Source organism: Cupressus sempervirens, chromosome 6 (genome assembly GCF_028749045.1).
Source record: "Cupressus sempervirens isolate cs-2001-9-10 chromosome 6, ASM2874904v1, whole genome shotgun sequence".
Lineage (NCBI taxonomy): Eukaryota > Viridiplantae > Streptophyta > Pinopsida > Cupressales > Cupressaceae > Cupressus > Cupressus sempervirens.
Window position 1 is genome coordinate 144,957,752 of NC_143123.1, and position 26,046 is coordinate 144,983,797.

General features: G+C 35.6%; 1 pseudogene; it reads left to right on the plus strand.

Annotated features, from left to right (window-relative positions):
- Nucleotides 1–23,931, plus strand: part of LOC149551640 (2-isopropylmalate synthase B-like) — a 97,240-nt pseudogene extending 73,309 nt beyond the window's left edge.
- Nucleotides 23,932–26,046: the final 2,115 nt, after the last annotated feature.

Consider the following 26,046-nt stretch of genomic DNA (forward strand, 5'->3'; position numbering starts at 1 on the left):
GAACTAAAATGATGGAGATAAGATTAATTAAGGATGGGGAGCCACAAATCCTTAAGACTATTAGGAATGAAGAGCTTAAGAAAATATCACTTAGAAGCATGAAACATTTGGTACGCCATGAGGATATTATAGATTGGGCAGTTGAGTGTAGGATCATGCCTACCTTGAAGAGTATTGATGAGCCAGATTATCACCCAGATATTCAGCAATTGAGAACTAAACACTGTAAGGTGTTTAGTGATTTACCTCATGTAGACCTTCGGATAGAGGGATTGAGCATATCATAGAGCTTGAGGAGGGCACTAAGCCCATCATGAATACACCCTATCGGTATGCAAAATGGCTCAAAGATGAGATTGAGAAGATCATACAGGAGCTGCTTGACATGGGGCATATTAGGCCTAGTAAGTCTCCATTTGCTTATTCAATTGTATTGGTTAAGAAGGATAGTACACTGTGAATATGTATATACTATCAGATGTTGAATAAAAAGACTATTAAGAATTGGTACTCGATTCCACAGATTGATGAGCTCATCAATGAGTTGCAAGGGGCAAAATATTTCTTGAAGATTGACTCGAGGTCAAGATACCATCAGATTCGAGTTAGAGAGCAGGATATAGAGAAGACTGCATTCAAGAATGACTATGGACATTTTGAGCTTTTGGTCATTCCTTTTGACTTGATGAATGTGCTTGCTACTTTTCATTCTACTATGAATAGGGTGTTTCACAGTCAGCTCTGAAGATTTGTGTTGGTATTCTTTGACGACATCTTGATTTATAGAAAAACTTGGGATGACCATGTTGCTAATTTGGATATAGTTTTGGGTATTCTTGATAGGGCTTCCTTGTATGTTGAGGAGTCCAAGTGTGGTCTTGACATGACAAAGTTAACTTATTTGGGACATATCATCAGTGTTGGTGGAGTTTGCATGGATCCTGATAAGATTTGTGCTATTGTGGAGTGGCCCACACCTGACAAGATGACACAATTAAGAGGGTTCATTGGTCTTTGTGACTTTTACCATAGATTTTTGGTAGGTTTTTCCTGACATGCAGCTCCCCTTTCAAATCTGACACGTAAGTGTGCTTTCTAGTGGACTTCTTAGACATAGGAGTGCTTGGAAAAGTTTAAGACTATCATGACTTCATGTCCGATGTTAGCATTACTAGATTTTTCGAGACCCTTTGATTTGCACTGTGATGCTTCCAAAGAGGGTATTGGTGCAGTTCTATGCTAGGATCGACATCCCATAACCTTTCAGAGTAGGAAGTAACGGGGACCAAAGAGATCGTTTAGTGTTTTAAATAAGGAGATGTTGGACATCATGCATGCTTTGGCCAAATTCCGACAATATTTAGTTGGTAGCAAGTTTTCCATCAAAACTGATCGCAATAGCCTGAGACATTTCCTTGGACAAAGGGACTTGAATGAAAGGCAGAAGAAGTGGGTCAGAAAGCTAAAGTCATATGATTTTGACATCTCTTATATCAAGGGTACTTAGAATGTTGTTGCGAATGCCCTTTCGAGGAGGCCTCACTTATGTGTAGTTACTGAGATTGCTAATGACTGGAGGCACTTAATTATTGTTGAGTATGCCAAGGATCAATGGGCTTCAGAAATTGTTGATGGCAGTATTCAAGATGGCAGTTATTCTCTTATAGATGAGTTGATCATCTATAAGGGAAGGATATATTTGATCCCAGGGCCAGGCGTCTATGAGATTATCCTTTGAGCATTCCATGATTCTCCTATGGCCAGTCATCCAGGGTTCTTCAAGACATATAGATAGGTACAAGAAAGGTTCACTTGAAAGAGTCTAATGTCCAGTGTTATGTTCGAGAGTGTTTTGTTTGTCAGCAGAACAAACAAGAGCACACTTATCCTGCTAGATTGTTGCAGTCACTTCTGATTGCTGAGAAGAAGTGGGTGAGTATTTGTATGGACTTTATTGTGGGTTTGCCTAAAGCCCAGGGTAGGGACTGCATTTATGTGGTTATGGATAGGCTCACGAAGTATGCTCATTTCTTCTCCATTACCACTACCTATTCAGTTATGCATCTAGTTGAGTTGTTCTTCTAGGAGATATCCAAATTGCATGGTTTGCCCTAGACTATAGTGAGTCATCATGATAGCAGGTTTATGAGTCACTTTTGGCAGGAGATTTTCAGATCATGTGGGAGAAAGTTGACTCCTAGTACTTGTTATCACTCATAGAAGGATGGCCAAACCAAGATTGTGAATAAGTGGGTTGAGGGTTATCTATGGAACTGTCTCTTCTCAGTAGAGGGCTTGGGTGGAGTGGATCTATTTATGTGAGTATTGTTACAATTCCACTCATCATATAACCATCTAGATGTCTCCCTTAAAAGATTTATATGGATATGATCCAACCAGCTTTATGGATCTGTTGTGTAGTGATAGAAAAGTACCAAATATAGGTGATATGTTATAGGATAGTCAGGATATTGTGAGATCCTTGAGAGATAACATACATAGGGCCCAGAATCAGCAAAGACAACATGCCGATCAGCTAAGAACAACTCATTCTTTTCAGGTGAGTGACATATGTTACAGCCATATCGGCAATCTTGTATTAAGAAGAGTGGAATAGAGAAACTTAAGCCACGTTATTATGGTCCCTTCCATATAGTAAGGCACGTTGGTGAGGTGGCATATGAATTGGATTTGCCTAAGGATAGCATGGTTCATAATGTATTTCATGTTTCTCGCCTCAAAAAGGCTTTGGACAGACATGTGGTGCCATCTCCTGTGTTATCTCCCTTAGATGATAAGGGAAGACTTGAGTTATTTCTAGAGGTGATTCTTGATATTAGAGAGAGACAGCTGCAAAAGAGGACAATCAGAAAGTTTCTAGTTAAATGGCAAGACGTACCATATGGGTGATGCTACTTAGGAGCGTGGGGATATTCTTTAGCACCCCAAATTGTGATTGCTAGGGGAAAGCTATCTTGGGGAGGGAGGATTGCGATGTCCACAATTTAGCAGGTCTCTAGAGTCATGGTTTTGTCAACTCATCATTGTGGCCCTCATGAGTTGACCTTTGGTTTTGGGGTCTTTGTTGTGGATTTGCTATTTTTGAACTTACTATTTTTGGTAAGTCGCTTTTGGTCAATCTCTATTTTTGGCAAGGCAGTATTGGCAATGGTGGTTGTATGTCATTTCTCTATCGGGCTTTGGATGAGATATTTTTGTGTAGTCATATTTATTGCAATTATAATGAGACTTTATGAACATTAAATGCACTTATAAGTATTATTGTGCTTTATATTATAAATTAGATGGAGTTTAAACTTTATATTTTAAGGCAATGTTTAAGTGAAAAGTGTCATGCTGAAGCTAGGTTGCACAAAAGGCTTTATAAATATGGCTTCATTTGGAGAGAAAAGCATTTGAATATATATTTTCTTTGCTTGATTATCTAGCTGGGGGTTAGAGAAATTCTGTGAATTGCTTAAGAATCATCATTTCAAATTGTGCTGAGGTATGTAGTTTGCCAACTTCTCCTACTGTAATCACTTGGCTAAGGAGATTGTTGTTGATTGATTTTTTGCCTGTGAATTAGAAGAATCGTAGGCCTTTGAATTACCAACGTTCAATATTGAAGATTGCTGAATTTGAATTAAGTCTGCCGATTTGGTCTAACGTAGTGTTTTCCATTAAGGATTCACTCCCATCTCAAATTGTTGGCATGATCATATTTAGACCTGGCTGCACATTTAGTTGATTGCATTTTCATTGTTTAGACCTGGCGTGAATTCTCAGGAGAGCTGCGTTTATTAATATAGGGCTGCGATTTATTTTCTAGGCTCCACGCCAACATATAAGGCCTGCAAGTTACCTATCCTGGTTTGCGATTTGTGGTTTTGCATCAACAAAAGCATTGGCGACTTTGAAGTCTTTGTTTGGAACAAGGGAAGCACATATTCAATCCTGCATTGACAATTAATTCAATTCTGGGAGCATGCAATTTTAGTGCAATTGTTAAGATTCAAGAAACTTGGCATATCATACATTTCCAGGTTCAAAAACTATTTCTTATGTAATTGCAAATTGACTTACTTCCATCAATAGTTCAAATTGGTCTTTCATAGAAATTTCCTTATTCTGCATTTGTTTCTTTGTAATTTGGTTTGAGCATTATATAATTTCAGAAAAATCTAAAAAAACATATATTCTGAAAAAGTGCAAAAAAATCAGCAAAGACACAAAAGCCCAAAAACATTTCTCAATTTAATCAGGAAATCAGTGAAAGGCAAGTAAGGATCTTTACAGACATTAAATGGAATATAGACAAGATAAATTTATCATCCTTTCGTGGAGCTGGGACAACATCAACACAAACATGGGTGTAGAAGGCAGATACCTACTTCTAGCTTAACTTGATGCCCGAGAGTAAGGTAAACAAATTTGCAGTGCTTCACCTAGAAGGAATCACTCACAAATGGTGGCATCATGGGATAGTCATTCTAGGACACGATCAAATAAATTCGTATGCTGAATTCACGAAGAGACTTATGGATTGCTTTGACCAAAAGGATTCTGAACCCAAGTTCAAGGAGTTGGCTCAACTAAAGCAATTCAAACCAGTGGACATTTACATTGTAGAATTTCAGAAACTATCAATGTTGGTGACATACATTTTGGAGAGGAGATTGGCAATGCTGTTCATATATGGGTGGTTGGAAAGTCAAAGGTTTCAACCCCAACATGCTCACCAAAGTGATTAAGAAGGCGTGTGACATGGAAGCTCAAGACTTTGCTGCACCTTTTGGAACAGTCAGAGAAAGCAAAAGACCTAAAAGATTCTCTAGTTATATAGCAAACATGAGTGATTTATCCAAAACAGAACCAACAAATCCTTCTGATGCTATTAAACATACAGCTTGGAAAGAAGCTATGACAAAAGAATATCAATCTATTATGAAGAATGATGTTTGGAAAATTGTTCCAAGACCTAAAGGAAAATCTGGTATTTCTTCCAAGTGGATATTTAAAATAAAGCATGCTGTTGATGGTAGCATTGAAAAGTATAAAGCTAGATTTGTAGCCAAAGGATTTTCTCAAAAAGAAGGGATTGATTATTAAGAAACCTTTGTTGTTGTTGTCAGATATACCTCCGTAAGAGTAGTCTGAGCAATTGCATCATCGAAGGGATGGAAAGTACATCAGATGGATGTAAAAACAACAACATTCTTAAATGGAAAGATTACAGAAAAAGTATATCTGGAGCAACCTAAAGGATTTGAAACTCATGATCCTAACGTTTTTGTTTGTAGGCTCAAAAAAGCTCTCTATGGACTTACGCAGGCTCCAAGGGCTTGGTATGAAAGAATTGATAAGTATCTCACTGGCTTAGGATTCTCCAAGAATGAAGCTGATCCAAATTTATATTATAAAAGAGATAAAGATGATATGGTAATTCAGATACTGTATATTGATGATTTACTAATAATAGGTGATGATCATCTTATAGCTCAATGCAAGAAAGATCTAATTAGAGAATTCGAGATGAAAGACTTGGGACTCCTTCATTACTTCCTAGGATTGGAAGTATGACAGAATTTTGACAGTATCATACTCAATCAAGGGAAGTATACAATGTGGAATTGCAAGTCTATGTCTTCTCCAATGGAGACTAATCTACATAAACTTAAAGAAGCAGCTGCAAAATCACCTTCCATAGATTTTACTCCCTGCAAATAGATGATTGGGTCCGTTATGTACTTAGTAAATACAAGACCTGATATTTGCTATGCTATTAATGCCTTAAGCCAGTTTATGTGTGAGCCAAAGGAGATTCACCTAGTTGTAGTTAAACACATTATGAGATACTCACAAGGCACTCTTAATTTTGGACTCAAATATGAGAAGGTTGGCTTAGATTTACATGGATTCACTAACTTAGATTGGGGTGGAAGTGTTAAAGACAAGAAAAGTACTTTAGGATGTTGTTTCAGTTTAGGATCAGCAATGATATCTTAGATATGTAAAAAGCAGTCTTCAGTAGCTCAAAGCTCCACACAAGCCGAATACATTGCAGTAGTGATGGCCTCTTGACAAGCAATTTGGCTTAGGAAGTTACTCATGGGATTATTTGGGCAAACTATGAATCCTATGATTATTCATTGCGATAATTAGAGTTCCATCAAGCTCTCGGTGAATCCAGTGTTTCATGACAGGTCCAAGCATATTGAAATTTTTTACCATTATGTAAGAGATATGGTAGACAAGAATTCTGTAAAATTAGAATACATTTTCACTGTAGATCAAACAGCAAACATACTCACCAAACCTCTATCTAGAGTGAAGATAGACCACTTCAGGAGAAGACTTGGTATGATTGAATTGTAATCTATTTGTAATAAAATAATTTTACTTGTCAGGCTATTGACTATTACGGGCTTGACCATTTGTATTCATTATTTAAGAGGTGACGATCTTTGAGATAATGAACACTTGTATAAAAGACATTATGAGAGATGACGATCTCTTAGATAATGTGCTAAACAATAGAGTTCTAATGTAAGATCTAGATGAGTTCAAGATCATATTGTGATGTTGACATTGCTATGTCAATGAGTCACAATTTGGATAAAGGAAGAATTCTACTATTCTTCGGGTTTATCTTGTATTCTGGTAGTTTTTAAACTTAGGATCATGTTGTGATATAGAAATACCAGTATCTCTGAGTCACAACTTGGATAAATGAAGAAACAAAATTACTCTTCAGATTTATCCTGTACATTATATTCTTTGCAATATTGTTATCAGTGGTAGCAATGATTTGTCATACTACAGGCTTAGTAATATGACATTGTATCATGTGTTCTATGATACCACATGCTAAGGAGATTCAAATAGATATAGAGTATCAATTTTTTCTTGTTCATCTTTATTGATGTTGCTAGATATGATATCTCTCAGTATGATTATCAAGTTAAGAGGGAGTGTTAAATCTGTAACTTGTTAAGCATATTGATTTAATAACAGATTGATTAGATCTGATATAGCATTATAAGTAAAGGACCAAGTCTTTGCATTATTTCCTTTGCAAGATCGGCGTCTATCCTTAGGAGTTTGTATTAATATTAATCTAACAACATTGTTTGTGTTTGTAATTAATATTTAATTATCCTTAGAAAGTCGCCAACTTCTAAAGGTTAGGCAAATGATTTGGAAGAGACATGTCCCTTCTAAGGACATGTCCCTTGACTCCTATACTTATAGAGGGTAAGAATGAAGTCTAAGGGCACACAAGAACAAATACAAGTCTACTTCTTAGTCATTACTGCCCTCATACGAATCGCAGAAGTAAAGGTCAAAATTCTTATTTACATTTCTAATCCAATTAAAGGCAATAAGTTATTCACAGCAAGCTATAAGGAGATAAAGAAGATAGAATCTAGTCTATATTCAATCCAAAGAATTTGCAGAAACTCTACATGTACCACCCTCTGACTTGGTTCATGGTGGTTACTATTTCACTTATGATATGTAATGAAAGGCGACGATCTTTCATTGACATATATAAACAGAAAGTAACCATTATAATGTAATGTGCTCACTCCTTAGGACATGTTTACCTATAAAAATTATTAGCATCATAATCTATTAAATTCAATTCTAATGATTGATATCTAGGAATGTTACTGTATCTACACATCTTTGAGGATCCCTTAATTTGGCTTCCTAACCCTTTGAGAGGATCCCCTATGTTTATGAGGAACAACCTTCGATTATTTGGCCTTCTTCCCTGAAACTACCTTTCAAGTCGGGCTTCATAATCCTCTGAAAAGACCCTTTGGGTTCCTCAAAATGATCCTCAATTAGTTAGCCATTATCCTTCAAAGACCTATGAGACTCTCTTAACACATGTACTACATTTATCTTCAATAGATTCATTAATATAAATAAAGTCATAAACATAATTAAATAAATATAATCCATAAACATACCTTTCTTACCTTTCTTTTCTTTGTCCATGTGGCTTTATCCTTATTCGGCCCTTCAATGAATTATTCCATGTAGATTTTTTCTCAACTCTATATTTAGTTTCCAAAATTCTTCATTTTCTAATTATAAGGAAAGGAAAAAATATACTTTTTTATTTCTTCTTTTCCAAAAGTCACAACCTGTCATAATACAAATCTTTTGAAAAGTCATAACACTTCATAGTTATAATCCTTTCGAAAAGTCACAACACTTCATAACTAAAATTCTTTGGAAAAGTCCCAAATCCTTTATAATCAAAATATCTTTTGAAGAGTCACAACTGTTCATAATTATGACCCTTTCAAAGGTTCACATTCTTTCAATATCATTGATACCTTTTCAGAAAGGCACTTCCTTATTTTCTTCATATTACTTTCCTCTTCCATTTTTCCTTTTTGAACTCCTCCCCTCTTCTCTTATTTTTTTTCTCCTCCCTAAAATAAACCCTCCTCCCTTTTATATCTTAATTTTAAGGAGTCATGTCTATTTGTTAAATCTCTCTTGACTTTTTCATTAGATTTAGTTAATTTATATTATTCTATGTTATATTATTTATTTACTTAATTATTTGTGTTTATTATTATTTATTATGAAATTCTATTTAGAAAGTTAACATACTTTCTACAATATTGTCTCTTGTATCTAATTTTATTTCTTTATTTATTTTTTGAAAATTTATTATTTAAAATATCATACTAAATATTATTTCAATAATAATATAGATTAAATAATAATTATTTCCTAGTTTTATAAATATAACTTTATTATCATTATTTATTAAATAACATTTTATTATCTAATTATTATTAAAATTCTATCTTAAAATGGGGATATGACATATAAGATGATGATCTTATAAATGGTAGACTTGTTATTATGACAGACTTCATTAAATTGTTGTCCTAGAGTGCTGAAAATCATGATAATGAACAGACAGAAGGTAACCATTATAAGATGGCGATCTTATAAATGGTAGCCTTATTATCATGAAAAACTTCATTAAATTCTTGTCCCAGAGTGCTAGAAATCATGATCGCGAACAAACATAAGGTAACCATTGTAAGGTGGTGATCTTATAAATGGTAGACTTGTTATCATGGTTCTTTGGGTTGGATTTTGCTGGACACCATGATAACCAACTTGTTATGGTTCTTTGGACCGGATCTTGCCGGACACCATAGTTACTACTATAGACCACACTTAAGGTGGTGTTTTTAAAGCTATGGAAATTGCTTCAATTGTGTGTTATGAAAGGTGAGAAATTTAGCCTCATAGTGAATTGAATATTATACTGAGATGATATCTCTTCTTATTCTTGAGAGCATAATGTGTTCTGTAAATACTCCCTAGCTAAGAGGGAGTGTTAAGGTTGTAGCTTCTGTTGGATTGATTTTATCATGAGATACCTTGTTTTTGGTAAATTATTTTTCGATAAATATCTTATATAATAAATATTATATATAATAATATAATAATATATTACATATATGCTTAAAAATGAGTTATACATATAGTTATTTATATAATTAATATATTAAGTTATTAACTATAGAGACATGTCTCCTCTTATATTTATGAGTCTTCAAATCTGCATTTGGAAGACATCAATCACATTGGCAATGTTACTACATTTGTAGAAAACGATCCATGTTACTCAACACCTTTTCCATCCAATATGGCCCAAAAAAATTCACTTTTTAATTTTGTATAGCTAGACTAAGGATTTGGGAGTGGCTCCCCCATTGCGGTTAAATGGCAGAAACCCTCGTGGGAGTTTGGGGGAAATTCCCTTAGTAGGGGTCTATCGGGAATGTGCCTAGCAAGGTCAAGGGGTAGCACCCCTTGTGGGGATTGATGGAGGCCTAATTTTTATTAAATGAAAATTAGGACCTCTATTTATGAAATAATGTTAGAGAATTTACATTCAGAAACTTCCAAAGTCAGCCTTAATAAGTGTAAAACAATAGAGTAAGAACCCAATACAGATTTAGTAGGCCTTGATGGTTGTCACTCTAAAGAGTTTCACCATAATGGAGAAGAAAATTGCAGAGTAAGCAATGATATTTTTGAGCCTATGAAAGATGCTAAACTAGAGTTTTCTAATGCTATAACTAATATTTGCAATGATAGCCTTCAATCTAGTGAGTCCAGTGTATCTAGAACATCTGGAGATAGTTCTTATGTTGTATTCTCTAAAGATATGGAAAAAGGAAATTGCATACATGGCACTGATGTGTTTAAACAAGATGAACTTGAACAAGAGACTTCTAGTGTTAACATTGATAGCTTTGAGACTAGTGATGTAAGAAGAACAATAGGAGAACAAGTATGATTTTGAGGATGCATTGATAGAGAATTCATATAGTAGATGGAAGAACTAATTCTGATAAAGAAAACAAAAGGAACTCAGACCAAACCTTTAGACATCTAAACAGAAAATACATCAAAGATGTGAAGTCTATGTGCAAATATGTAAAGGAAAAGATATGCAATGTATATAGATATCAGGATGAAGTGAATACGATGACTCATTATTGAGTGACGCCACATCATAGAGGGTAAAGGACATTGGAGCCATGGAATGTCCTACTTCATAGGAACAAGACATTCAATAAAAAGAAGTTAGAAGAAGATGCATTTATTTGTTAGGAGGATCATAAAATATTAAAGTGTAACTTTAATATGAATTAATAAATATTATCTTTCAATGATGAAAAAGACCCTTATTTTTTTATATTCAAGCCAGAGAGAATAAATTGCGATTTTGATTCGTCCTTTGTGATTAATAAAGTGATTATTAAATTATTCCCGGCAAGCTTATGCTTTGGATTTTTTTACAGCATTCTTTTTTCGACAAATAGGGAAGTGTGAAATATATAAAGTTTTTGCATCTCTGTCTAACTGGACTTCCACTGTAGAAGCTAAACTCCTTTTGGACTAACATTGAATTGCATAAAAGATTTATGTACTGCATTTAGAGTATATGAGTAATTAGTGAAATTTTAATAAATTGTCTCATAAAGTTGTACATTATAATCTCTATTTTGGTTGACTCTATTGCCCAAATAAACAAGGCATTGATCTTTCACATCATTGAAACAATTATTGGATTCATAGTTGAAGTTAACAATTCTTTTCAATATCTCTTCTTATAAGCATCAACTTAGTTATTATATAAATATTCAAACATATCAAAGCATTCATATAATTCCATTTTGAACAAAGTTTTAAGATTTTTGCAAACTTAAGAACTCAATAGATTCAAATTCACTATAGAAAAGCTTTGAACCGAGCAATCAGGATTTAAGGTGAAGGTATACCCGCCTAGGTCTAGCGAAGCCTAAAGTGCAGGGGAATTGAAGTCATTCCTGTTCGTTGGCCAAAACTGATTGGGTAATCCTATTGGAGAACCAACAAAGCTCTTGGATTCCCAATCTGTTGTTTTGGGAACCAACAAGGGTCATTGGAGCAATGCCCCTAGTAGAGTTGTGGGGTAGTGCCCTTGGGGCAACCCTTGAGAACACATGAACCATTATGACACATGTCATTTTTCTCAAATTTGTCACTTCTAACTAGTTTTAGAAGACCCAGACTTACAAGTTGATTTTTTACTTAAACTTCAACTTGGTGCCTCGACTCAAATAGTGAAAAAAATATGAAACAGATAGATTTTTAATTTTAAAAAACTTGTTTCATTCACCCTCTAATAAATAAAATTAAAAAACATAACTAAAAAATTAGAAGCTACTTTGATCGAATACAGAAGCATACATCAACCGCATGAGTATAATAACTTATTCTTTTTAGCTGAAAGAAACAACATTGTTAAAAAAAAAAATTTAAAATTATGAATATTATCAAATGTATACATATCTCCTTGTTGGGTGGATATTTTGCAACTGACAGTTTTGGGTAAAAATCTAGTCACAAAATAGGATGACTAGCCATAGTGTATGAAACAGAGTCTCTCCTACCTTAAAGGGAAGGCTCCCCCTTCTCACCGTTCCTTGGATCAACTCAAGGCAAGCAAAAAGTCGAGAGATTTTATAAAATGGGTGTTACCAATATCCTTTCTTCTTATCTTTCAAGAAAGAATCCACTTACTCGTGGAGTGAGTAATGGGCAGGGTGAATCTCTAACTACACTTCTATCAAGAGCTGGAAATAGTGATATCGATAAACCTTCACTAACTCAAAGGCTAGCTGAAAATGTACCAATTTGGCTCTAAGTTCGATCGTACTTTTGTAGTGAAAAACTTTACAATTAGGGCACAAAGACTCCTAAAAGTAAGAATAACTTAACTATTTTGTGAATTAAGAAGAAAACATAAGCTATAGACAAAGCTACTAGCTATATATTTCCACAGTTGCTCTTGGTCAAAGCTCTGGCTCCAATTGTTTCTCAACTCTTTTATATTCAATTCACGAGATACAATTACCAATAACACAAGATAATATGAATTAAAGATAATTTGAATGAAATATAGACAAAGCTTACAACTCACACAAATAACAATCTCACTTAATCAAAGTTAAGTCTCAAATGCTCCTTTGTATTCACTTTCTTTCAAAATAGTGCTTACACAAACAAAGTTTTGCTGGCACAATTTCTCCAGAGCTCTCTTGCATAAAGATAATGATGATTTTACAATGAGGGGGCACTCCTTTATATAGGCACAGGAGTTGAGAAAAAGGTGGAGGAAAAAGTGGGAGCAACTCAACCAACTTTGACCTAGCCTAACTATAGAAGAAAATAAAGGGTTACATGCAACTGCACATGCAACTCGCATTACATCCTTTTACATACATGTAACTCGAATTACATGTAATCATGCTTTTTCATGTGATGCATTCTTTAGAACTACTAACATGAAATAAAAACAAAACAACAATCTTAGAGATTATTTTTCAGTGCCTTGAATTTGACAATGATGTCTCGCACTGTAGGAAAATCAACAATTTCCATAGTCTTTGATATGGCTTCTACTCTCACTGTATTTGCATATGCTAATTGTACAACTTTGGAATTTTCTGCTATAACATCTAACAAGTGTTTTGTCAAGGATTTATACAAGAAAAACTTGTTCATTGTGTGCGAACCAAAATCTTCAGAATCTACATCAGCATTGATCTTGATTGTACATTCTGAATTTACTATCTGCTGCAATAAGATTACTAGATTCATTAGTAACATGGCATCCCATCTGTTCCAAATCACAAATAGCATTTGTTTCAACTACTTGACAATCTCCAAAGGCCTTCTGCGATCTTGTAATCAGCTTTTCCTCAATGTCTCCTCTTTGTAACCAATGAGCCCTTGAAATTTGAAGAACATTTCACATGACGGAAGAATGTCACATGAGACCAAAACATCCAGATTGAATTTCACCATTTCATCCCAATCATCAAGAATTTCTTTCAAGTTCTGCTTCTTGAGTTAAAGAAGAAATTAAGCTTCGTTCCATTTCATTCATCTCTTTGACATGCCTAAGAACTACAAATGTTTCCGTGATGACTCAAACTCCTTCAGAAATGATTTCCTGTATCCAAGACTTGGCGGCTTCAATCAACCTTCTCTCCTTAGACGTTTGAGACATAATAGCAACACTTTAAGAAGATTGCTTCTAGATGACCTCATTCAAACAATAGACCTATTTCAGTTGATTCTTCTTTTCCCAAAGCTCATGATTGTTCTTTGATACATTAGCCAATACATCTTGAGCATCTTGCAAACAAATCAAACGTGATTGCTTTCCAATTTCAACTTTAGTAAACTCGTAGTCAGAATGAGTAAGTTCCTCTATAGGTTTATCTACCAAGGGTTCAACAACTTCAACAAATTTGGTTTTATCAGATCAACCAAAATTATGGAAACAATTTTGTCTTTCAAAGAGTTGGATTTAGTCTTCTTAACAAGAAGATTGTCAGGAGGAACAACCACTTTTCTTTTCTTTGTTGTTATTTTGCTCAACCATGCAAGTAGACTGAAATTTTCATCCACAGAAGCGGTACAGTGGAAACCATTGACATTGATCCAGATTGTATTTCCGTAGTGACTGAGCAAGATTCAGTCTGTACAACTGAAGGCATAGGAACATGTTGAGAAGACTCTGTCATAAAAAGCTCAAATCCTGTCAAAGATGTATCAAGTTGAGAAACTTGACCATTAATAAGAGTTGGGAAATCTTCAAAAACATTTGCGAAATGATCATATTGTTCATGTGCTGGGATGCGAGGAGCAGTAGAGGAAATAGGAAGAGCCATGGTATTAACCTCTGAAACTGGAATGGAGGGTGTGAAAATAGTGGAGAATGAATCCACATCATCATCAACCTCATGCAAAAAAGGCTCTTCATGTATAGAAGATGTACAAGCTTGTACAGGCTTTAGAGGAGATATGGTCATGATTTCCCCTTCTTCATCTGAATTTCTTTTATCAGATTCTGTTTCCAATTCTTCTTCTAATTCTTCTAGTGATTCTTGAATTGGTTCAGGAACTTGAGATGATTTAGTTTCTTTTCTGCCTTTAATTTGAATTTGAGGAAACCTTAGCATCAGAAGATGAGGCACCATCCTTCCCTGTGATTTCTAGTTGTGATTTCCTGCCAGGAGGACCAAAACTTCCACAATCCAAGCCCATCTTAGGATTTACTATTTTAAGGCCTTTACCTTTCAACGATTTGTTGTTGACTAGGATGGATTGAAATCTATCCATGATAGACATATCTTCCTTTTGTTGCTATTGGATAGGAAAAGGGTCAAAGTCAGCTTGATGAAATTCTGGATCAAGGATGTTGCCATCATTTTCAATTTGGAAATCTGAAGGAATTTTCAACATATTAAGATCAAGTATCTGCTGCAAAGTTAATTTGCAATAGTCCATCTTCATGATGTCAAGTTCTGTCCTCATCTCTATCTAGATGTCTTCAAATTCATCTCTCGGTAGTCAAAATCAAATTTGGCCTTGAACTTCTTCAAAGTAATCAACTGCAACTCTGCTTCCATGTCCTTTGCTTTAGGCACAAAGATGATTGAATAATTTCTAATAGCCAAAGGTTTAGCTGATGTAATGCCAAAACCAGGCCTATGCAAAATATGCTGATCACTCTGCACGTCCATGAGCTGTCTAGCTAGCTCCATCAGGATGATTTGATCTGTAGCATACCTAGGTAAGGTATATGACTTACCTTTGAAATATCGAACTCTGATGTATGTGAAAGTGGGAAATTGAATAAAAATACAGTCGTATTGATTCACCTTCTCCCATGCTGCACCATATACTCTTTTGATAGACAGTTGCCTGAATATTTATGCTTCTGGTGAGATTGTGTGAAAGTTTATAGCATCAACGTTTCGGATCATACTACATGATCCATCATCAGGATGAGAGAGCTAAGAAAAAACATCATGATGATGGATCATGTAGTATGATCCGAAACGTTGATGCTATAAACTTTCACACAATCTCACCAGAAGCATAAATATTCATAGCATGGATTGTGGAAATCTGTTACAATTAGACAGTTGCTTGTTAAACAAACACCGAAAATACCCAAAGAAGGCATCTTGGACTCTTTTGTCAAAGTGATTTGGTCATAGTAATCTCAAATAAGAACCTAAAGACGATCTCCCTTGGTAGAAAGACCAGAGAAAGATCTCATGACAGCAGCAATGTAGACAAGATAACAATTCATGTAGAAGGGCACTAATCTTCCCACATTGCATATCTGTTGGCAGAGTGCAGTACTGATGAGTTCTCTCCAAAAGATGTGTTCCTTTATTTTCCATAATTTGAAACATGAACTTATACATCAATGACTCGAAATCAGTAGAATTTTTAAGGCCATAAATCCTGCTGAGAAGGATGATAAGATCCTTATATTCTTGTTTGAAATTTGACTGATGAACAATCTTTGGCCATCTGGAGAAATTGCTTCTTTTATTGTCTAACCAGTAAAGGTTGACATATTTCTGATAATTACCCTTTTGCTCATTCCAACATGCCAATGATGATTCTTTAGTTATATCAACACATTCTGCTTTATGTGGAACCTTGAAAATTTGCTCAATGACCTCAAGATCAAGACTAATGATAACCTTGCCATCAGCATTTTTGATAGTCTTCATCTTAGGAGTGAAATGCCGTGCACATCCAAAAATGAAGTCAGGTTCTATAGCCGCCATAGAAAACGTGGACACCAGGTGAATATTGCTTCTCTTAATACGCTTCATTTCATGACTAGCTGGAGCTTCAACTCTTTGTAGAAAATCAGCCACATCCACATGACCAATCTTTGTGTCCAACATGTTATCCAAAATAGTTATGACTGAAGAAGGAGCTACATGAGCCAATTCTTTACCAAATTGATATTTCATTTTGCCTTTGGATTTGGATGGTGAGAACATGTCTTGTACTTGCACTACAACACAAAAATCTCAAAACACAAATACATCATCAGAGGGAATCTCCATACAAATGGATTCTGGATCAGTAGTGAAGATTCGGAAATGGATTGGAGACTTCACAAATCTGACAAAGTGATTTTAAAGAGAAAGCATTTGCATATGCAGCGGAATGCAGAATGAAATGAACAGAAAGTGGAATGAAATGGTATGAAAGTGAGACTATGGAAGATGGAGCGAAACAAAATGAAATGAGAATGCACAAAGGTGGAATGCATGAGAATGTGTACAAATGAAAATTGCTGATTTCAAAAGTGACTTAGTGTTTTCAAGACTTTATTGTATGAAAAATGATACATGTAAGTGCAACATGTAATGGGAGAGTGTAGGTGAGATGAGATGCGAATGCGGGTGGAGTATGCACTTCACATGTAAGTGCGAATGAAGGATGAGATGGAAAACACGAAAAGATGCGGAAAAAATGTATTTGATTATGGAGGCACAAATGTATATGGAAGAATGAAAATGGAAAATGGAAGTGAGATAATGAGTTTTATAGTCACGTTCGGTAAAAAGGGAGAGTCAAAGTACATGAGAGATGAAAATGACATCTTTTTGACTTTCCAAAATGTGATTTTAATCAAAATCAGACCTTTTGGGTGTAATTACACGTAGTGCTTTTCGTGTAATCGTGTCGTGCGAGTGGATGCAAAATGTGAGATGGGTGAAAAATGGAAGTGAAAAATGAGATTACATGCATATACTGATGGTGAATGAAATGAAAAACATGTAATCGCATTTGTCGGATGGAATGTCAAGTGTTGTGACACGGAAACAGAATGTGGAATGTGATGATGCTTTCGCATGTAATGAAACAAAAAGGGAAAGAACTTACAGTTTCTCCAAGTGAAGAAAACTGGCAAGCAAGCACAAAACACAAAACACAAAAGAAACACATACCTTTGGAAAGTGACTCAAACATGCCAAGATGCAATTCACTTAAACACTCAAATTCGAAATTGGGACTTGGGTGTTTCCAAAATTTTTGAATAAAATGTTGTATGAACCTGTCTGTTGTAATGAGATATCTTATGACAGAAAGTACAGGTTATTTCCTTGCTGCAATGTTGTGAAATCAAGTATTATCTCTTTTTGTGAAGTTGTTTGCTTTGCATGTGCTTGCTCAGTTAATTTTTGGCATAATTTACATGATATCTAGAATTTGGGTAAAAGCCCATTTAATTTTAAAAGCTACCTTCAGATTTGATACATTCATCTTAAAGGGGATATCAAGGTGGTATCAGACTTTTGATCTTGCCAACCTAAAGATTTTATGGATTGATGTAGCTTAGTGATAGAGAAAGAAGAAATTGAAGTAGAAACTCAGCAGAAATTTGGAATGGCTGATGTTGAAGAATTACAGAGACACTCTCCTTGAAATGCATAAACTTTTAAGAATTCTTGAGGAGACTTGAGAAGTGATGAACTGTTATGAAAAAAACTACCACTACAACACAAAAATCTCAAAACACAAATACATCATCAGAGGGAATCTCCATACAAATGGATTCTGGATCAGTAGTGAAGATTCGGAAATGGATTGGAGACTTCACAAATCTGACAAAGTGATTTTAAAGAGAAAGCATTTGCATATGCAGCGGAATGCAGAATGAAATGAACAGAAAGTGGAATGAAATGGTATGAAAGTGAGACTATGGAAGATGGAGCGAAACAAAATGAAATGAGAATGCACAAAGGTGGAATGCATGAGAATGTGTACAAATGAAAATTGCTGATTTCAAAAGTGACTTAGTGTTTTCAAGACTTTATTGTATGAAAAATGATACATGTAAGTGCAACATGTAACGGGAGAGTGTAGGTGAGATGAGATGCGAATGCGGGTGGAGTATGCACTTCACATGTAAGTGCGAATGAAGGATGAGATGGAAAACACGAAAAGATGCGGAAAAAATGTATTTGATTATGGAGGCACAAATGTATATGGAAGAATGAAAATGGAAAATGGAAGTGAGATAATGAGTTTTATAGTCACGTTCGGTAAAAAGGGAGAGTCAAAGTACATGAGAGATGAAAATGACATCTTTTTGACTTTCCAAAATGTGATTTTAATCAAAATCAGACCTTTTGGGTGTAATTACACGTAGTGCTTTTCGTGTAATCGTGTCGTGCGAGTGGATGCAAAATGTGAGATGGGTGAAAAATGGAAGTGAAAAATGAGATTACATGCATATACTGATGGTGAATGAAATGAAAAACATGTAATCGCATTTGTCGGATGGAATGTCAAGTGTTGTGACACGGAAACAGAATGTGGAATGTGATGATGCTTTCGCATGTAATGAAACAAAAAGGGAAAGAACTTACAGTTTCTCCAAGTGAAGAAAAATGGCAAGCAAGCACAAAACACAAAACACAAAAGAAACACATACCTTTGGAAAGTGACTCAAACATGCCAAGATGCAATTCACTTAAACACTCAAATTCGAAATTGGGACTTGGGTGTTTCCAGAATTTTTGAATAAAATGTTGTATGAACCTGTCTGTTGTAATGAGATATCTTATGACAGAAAGTACAGGTTATTTCCTTGCTGCAATGTTGTGAAATCAAGTATTATCTCTTTTTGTGAAGTTGTTTGCTTTGCATGTGCTTGCTCAGTTAATTTTTGGCATAATTTACATGATATCTAGAATTTGGGTAAAAGCCCATTTAATTTTAAAAGCTACCTTCAGATTTGATACATTCATCTTAAAGGGGATATCAAGGTGGTATCAGACTTTTGATCTTGCCAACCTAAAGATTTTATGGATTGATGTAGCTTAGTGATAGAGAAAGAAGAAATTGAAGTAGAAACTCAGCAGAAATTTGGAATGGCTGATGTTGAAGAATTACAGAGACACTCTCCTTGAAATGCATAAACTTTTAAGAATTCTTGAGGAGACTTGAGAAGTGATGAACTGTTATGAAAAAAACTACCACTACAACACAAAAATCTCAAAACACAAATACATCATCAGAGGGAATCTCTATACAAATGGATTCTGGATCAGTAGTGAAGATTTGGAAATGGATTGGAGACTTCACAAATCTGACAAAGTGATTTTAAAGAGAAAGCATTTGCATATGCAGCGGAATGCAGAATGAAATGAACAGAAAGTGGAATGAAATGGTATGAAAGTGAGACTATGGAAGATGGAGCGAAACAAAATGAAATGAGAATGCACAAAGGTGGAATGCATGAGAATGTGTACAAATGAAAATTGCTGATTTCAAAAGTGACTTAGTGTTTTCAAGACTTTATTGTATGAAAAATGATACATGTAAGTGCAACATGTAACGGGAGAGTGTAGGTGAGATGAGATGCGAATGCGGGTGGAGTATGCACTTCACATGTAAGTGCGAATGAAGGATGAGATGGAAAACACGAAAAGATGCGGAAAAAATGTATTTGATTATGGAGGCACAAATGTATATGGAAGAATGAAAATGGAAAATGGAAGTGAGATAATGAGTTTTATAGTCACGTTCGGTAAAAAGGGAGAGTCAAAGTACATGAGAGATGAAAATGACATCTTTTTGACTTTCCAAAATGTGATTTTAATCAAAATCAGACCTTTTGGGTGTAATTACACGTAGTGCTTTTCGTGTAATCGTGTCGTGCGAGTGGATGCAAAATGTGAGATGGGTGAAAAATGGAAGTGAAAAATGAGATTACATGCATATACTGATGGTGAATGAAATGAAAAACATGTAATCGCATTTGTCGGATGGAATGTCAAGTGTTGTGACACGGAAACAGAATGTGGAATGTGATGATGCTTTCGCATGTAATGAAACAAAAAGGGAAAGAACTTACAGTTTCTCCAAGTGAAGAAAACTGGCAAGCAAGCACAAAACACAAAACACAAAAGAAACACATACCTTTGGAAAGTGACTCAAACATGCCAAGATGCAATTCACTTAAACACTCAAATTCGAAATTGGGACTTGGGTGTTTCCAGAATTTTTGAATAAAATGTTGTATGAACCTGTCTGTTGTAATGAGATATCTTATGACAGAAAGTACAGGTTATTTCCTTGCTGCAATGTTGTGAAATCAAGTATTATCTCTTTTTGTGAAGTTGTTTGCTTTGCATGTGCTTGCTCAGTTAATTTTTGACATAATTTACATGATATCTAGAATTTGGGTAAAAGCCCATTTAATTTTAAAAGCTACCTTCAGATTTGATACATTCATCTTAAAGGGGATATCAAGGTGGTATCAGACTTTTGATCTTGCCAACCTAAAGATTTTATGGATTGATGTAGCTTAGTGATAGAGAAAGAAGAAATTGAAGTAGAAACTCAGCAGAAATTTGGAATGGCTGATGTTGAAGAATTACAGAGACACTCTCCTTGAAATGCATAAACTTTTAAGAATTCTTGAGGAGACTTGAGAAGTGATGAACTGTTATGAAAAAAACTACAAGATTTTGTGACTATTCGAAAGTGATTTCAGAATTTCCTAAAATTTCAAAACAGTCCACTCCTAAGTCTATAGAGACCATTTTCCTATCTAAAGATGAAGTCTACACACCTAACCCACCTTCCAATCCAATAGAATAAGATAGGAGAGATTCAGATTGTATTTAAGCTACCTGTGACAATCTACATGAAGGATCAGAAATTCTAAAAGCTACATTCAGATTTGATACACTCATCTTAATGGGGATATTATAGTTGGTTAAGTGACAAAAACTCTTGAACTGTGTACTAAGGGATGTTCCTGCCATGTCATAAGTGCAAAAAACAGGGATGTAGTTCACTTGACTTATACAAGTCAAAATTCAAGCAGTAATACTCTATGAGGAGCGCATTCAGTAGTGTGTGATCATATTTTAAGTTGCAATGGCCTTCCTAGACTGTTCCTAATAAATGATTGACAAATTTCTAAGTGGCAAGGATCTTCATAAAGGGTTCTTTCCTGGTTTCTGTCCATTTTCAAGTGGTAGGAGTAGAAGAAAAGCATGCCTAACAAGATTGGAACACATAAAAGACAACTACAGGAAATATTGAACTCTTTATTCTGCAGTACCTTTCCAAGGCATTAGCAAGGCTTTAAAGTTGAAGGGTTAGCACAATATTTTTTTCTAAGTAATTTTTTGATTAGTTTGTAAGAGTATGTAGCAGGTTTTATCAAAATTGCAACTTCTCCAAGGTGCCACTAGAGCTTAAGGCAGATTTTCACAATTTCTTGCGAACCTTTCTAAAGATTTTTCAGGCTTTCGTAGTTTCCCAGCCATCTAAGATTTGAAGTAATTTATTGGTTAAACCATAGGGCTTCTGCAAATATTAGAGAATAGAAAGATTACTAAGATATTCATTGATAAAATAGGATTGAGATCTTACTTATATATGCTCCGATGGATGCATCCCGTGTCCCCATGGGTTGTCTGGGGCAGCAAGGCCGTGCATTTTTCCTCCTGTCCTGGAATCAGTGCTCACTACTGCTCCAAACCTATTCAGTTCTGCAAGGAGACCAAAGACACAAGGACCCCATAGCTTAGGAAAGCCAATTCCACTTGTAAATTTTTCTTACATTCTTGATTTGTACCTGTGTTTAGTTGTAATGAAGAGATTTCGCTCCATTTATTTGAATTCAAACAGGTCTGGATTAAAAAATAAGATACCAGTGAAATAAAAATGGCCTACTTGGATTAAACAGTACTGCCAACAAGAGTGAACAGGGCATTTCAGTACGGGTAAACCTTAAAAAATTCATTCAGATGACTTACAGCATCCTCTTTGACTCTGTAAAGTATGACTTCATTGATAACAATTTTATTCAACTCCATTACAATAAGAGAAATTAGCAGTCAACTTATATGATGAAAACAGTCACGTAAATTGTAGCATGTTTCCCATCAACTGCAGAATGTCGAGAAAAACATCAGTAGATTTCATGGTTCTTTGATGTCACCAATAGAACTGATTTCAGCAATATCAGATGTCCTTTAATGATTAATCTCTTAAGTATCCCAAGTTCTCGCTGGTTGGTGGAATAACCAGAGTTGACTGCTCATTAAACGAAGTTCATTTATTCCTCTTCACATGCATTAAACGCTCCTTTTGTTTTGGTTGATATGGCAAAGGTTGGACACATCAACTATTCACATCATGTAATCAGCTTAGTTAATATAGTTGTGCGGCCAGAGAGAGACAACACCTTTTTGACTAGAAACATCAGAAGTACCATTCTAAATACAGTGATCATTTCATAATCAGGTTAAAATGAGTTATGATGCTTCAGCTATTTCTGGAACTAATATCACACGTCTGCCCTCTGGCTTCACCTTAATGAAGATCTTTTGGGTTTTATTATTGTTGTATGCTAGTAGTGATTGCAAAGAATTGATTATTGAGGTTGAAGGGATGCTTCGAGACACAAATGACTTGGCTGTTTAGAGGTCTGTAATACCTTGCAGGTACTAGGGCATGGTAACAGATGAACTAAATCATCATTATATATGGTGAAGAGATGGCACCACGTGTCAATTGTTACCATGGTCATTACAAACAAAAGCATTGCAAGATGGTGCTAAGATGTGGAGGTGAATTATCTGGTTTGGCTAGTCATACGGTATTAAAAAAAGCTATTGGACATATCTTTCCACTGAGTAGGCTTAAATTCATGCTTTTTCTCTAGCGATTTTATTTTTGTGTCTTTCAAGCATGAAGTTCTGGTATTTAACATGTCTTGATCTGCATGGACTGAAATTTGTACTTGTTAACAGATTGAAAGAAATTGTTGACAATGTGCTTCAACATTTCTTTTTTCTTCCTAAATAATACATCCATTTCTAAGTTTGTTTTTATTAAGCATATAAATTTTTTCCCTTGTGTGATTTCTAATTTCTTAAATATTTACTGTTTAATTATCATTCATTTTATTATGTGGAAGGTAATATATGAATTGATGGTTACTTTCTTTACATAGTTGTGGGTTGTATCAGGTAGTGATGCGTGGATTTTCCGTTGCTTTACCTCAAAATAATTGTTGTAAGATTTTTCAAGATTGGGACAAAATCAACCAACTGTGCCATGCAGGTACCAATGACCCTTTTGGAGTATTCGATAAGATCTAGTGGAAATAGTGTTAATGCAAGTGTATGTACAAAAGTCCTAATTAGAGGGGAGAATGGGCACTCTTCAACAGATGCATTGACTGATGCAACTACTCATAGAACCTTCAGGTGTGATCTATACTCATTAACATTATGATATTATGAGAATTCAGTTACCACATAGAAAAACTTTAAGGTGCATTTTTTTCACATATTTGTTCATATGAGATTGATGCTTCAGTATTTTGGCCGTGGAACATGTACTGGATCATCAGATTTTGTTATCTCTGGAGTGAATGCATATCTACGTGCTTTGAAAAAAATGCTAGGATTTCAAGGTATAATGACAAGGAAAAAGCAAAAAAATATGCTTCATGTTCGTATTTGAGATATGAGTTTTGTCTTGTTGAGAAAAGAGGGGTAAAAATTTATTAAGATAGAAAGGAATACAACAAGGAGAGCTCAACAAGGAGCTCGATCTTGAGCAACAAGATCATCAAATTCTTGCACCATCTCAAAGGACAGTTGCCTCCTATCCCTAATATTCCAACCTGGATCATGACTAGAAGCCCATTTGGCTAAACAATCAGCAGCTCTGTTCCATTCATGAAGAATATACGTGAACCTAATGAACTGAAAAGAGGTAGAGAAGAGAATAATCTACTTAACAACAGTGGCCAACTGCCAACTAACATCCTCAAGCTCCTGCAAAGAAAGCATGTTCAGCACCACCTGGGAATCAGACTCACAAATAATCTTGCTCCATCCCTGCAAGCAACACTGATCCACAACATATAAAATAGCCTGAGCTTCCATGAGATTGTTAGTGTAATCACCCTTATGAACTAAGAAGAAAAATTTAACATCTCCAGAACTACAACGAGCCACTCCCCCAATACCAGCAGGGCCAGGATTCCCATGGGAAGAACCATCAGTGTTAATTTTCAGAACTCCACAGGGAGGAGGAGTCCAATGCCCAGCTCGGTTAACCCGACCCTTCCTCTAATGGTGAAGCTGCCTGGACACAGAAGGAAACCTATGAGCTGCAGCCCCATCCTGAAGATGAAAATTGAGGCGATTACAAATAGCAAGATAAATCGGATCCATTACCCCATCAAGCTCACACTTCACATGAATAGTTTCCTGAAGAGAATGTGATATTTTCCACCAAAGATGCAAAACACCAAGCCGAACATCTTGGAATATGCGACGATTCATCTCCAACCAAATATGCCAAAGCATGAAAGATGGGCCAACAATCCAAGCAGCATGGAGAGAAGAAGACTTGGAGGGAGCACTATCCAAGCGGGCCCAAAACTCAGGCAAAGAGGAAGCATGCCTACAAGAGCAACCCCAAGCGCTCCACCAAAGGTGCCATATTTGAGTAGAATAGGAGCAATGGAAGAATAGATGGGAGATAGACTCCTCTCCATTACCACACAAAACACAATAAGAGGGGCCCTGAAATTCACATTTACAAAGATTATCCTAGGTAAGACAACGGTTGTGAGCCACTAGCCACATGAAAAAATTGCACTTGGACCAAGAAACTTTATTCCAAACTTGCTTCCACCAAGGGACCTTAGCATCCCCAAATAATTGTCTAGTTATCTCCTGATACCCAGCAAAGACATGATATTTACTAGACAAGGTACCGCCCCAAGCCAAAACATCTAGACCAAGCAAAGAGGAACACTCTCTAGAGACCAAAATTTGAGAAAGCTCCTGACAATCCACGTCTGTACCTCCAGGAGACCAATCAGAAGAATGCTTCCATCTGTAACCAACAATAGGTCCCAATTGATAAGGAGTCTTGTAATGAGCCACATTATCCCATCCAGCAGCAAGAAAAGAGTCACAAAGAGGCTAAAGATGAGGGTACATAGATAAAATGGAAGGGAATCCATCCCAAGCATCAAACCAAAACAAAGCCTGAGAACCTCCTTTACATATCCAGAACAGACCCCTCTTCACCAACATCGCACCTGTCTTCAAAGTATGCCAAACCATTGAGCCACGACCTTCAAGAGGAAGTGCAGAAATAGAGCAAGGATCAACATCATGAAAAGATTTATGAGTGATAATACAAGCCCAAAGTTGATGTTGTCCAGAGCACCATTGCCAATAAAGTTTAGCAACAAAAGCTTGACTACTCAAGAGAGCAGATCGAAGACCAAGACCACCCTCCTTTTTAGGCCTACAAACAGTTGCCCAATTAACCAAGCTCCATTTAGTACTATGCAAATTACCACTCCAAAGGAATTGTTGGGAAAGAGCATCAAACTCCTTGAGAAAGTAAATAGGAGTAGCCTAAACCATGCTTCTATAAGTAGGAAGAGCTTGGATAACAGCTTGAAGAAGAGTAAACCGGGCAACAATAGAAAGCCATCTATGAGTCCAATGATTTACCTTATCCTGAAGCTTGGTAATCAAATTTTGCCAAAAGAAACGTGGCTGCCTAGAAATAGCAATAGGAATGCCAAGATAAGTCAAAGGAAGTGAC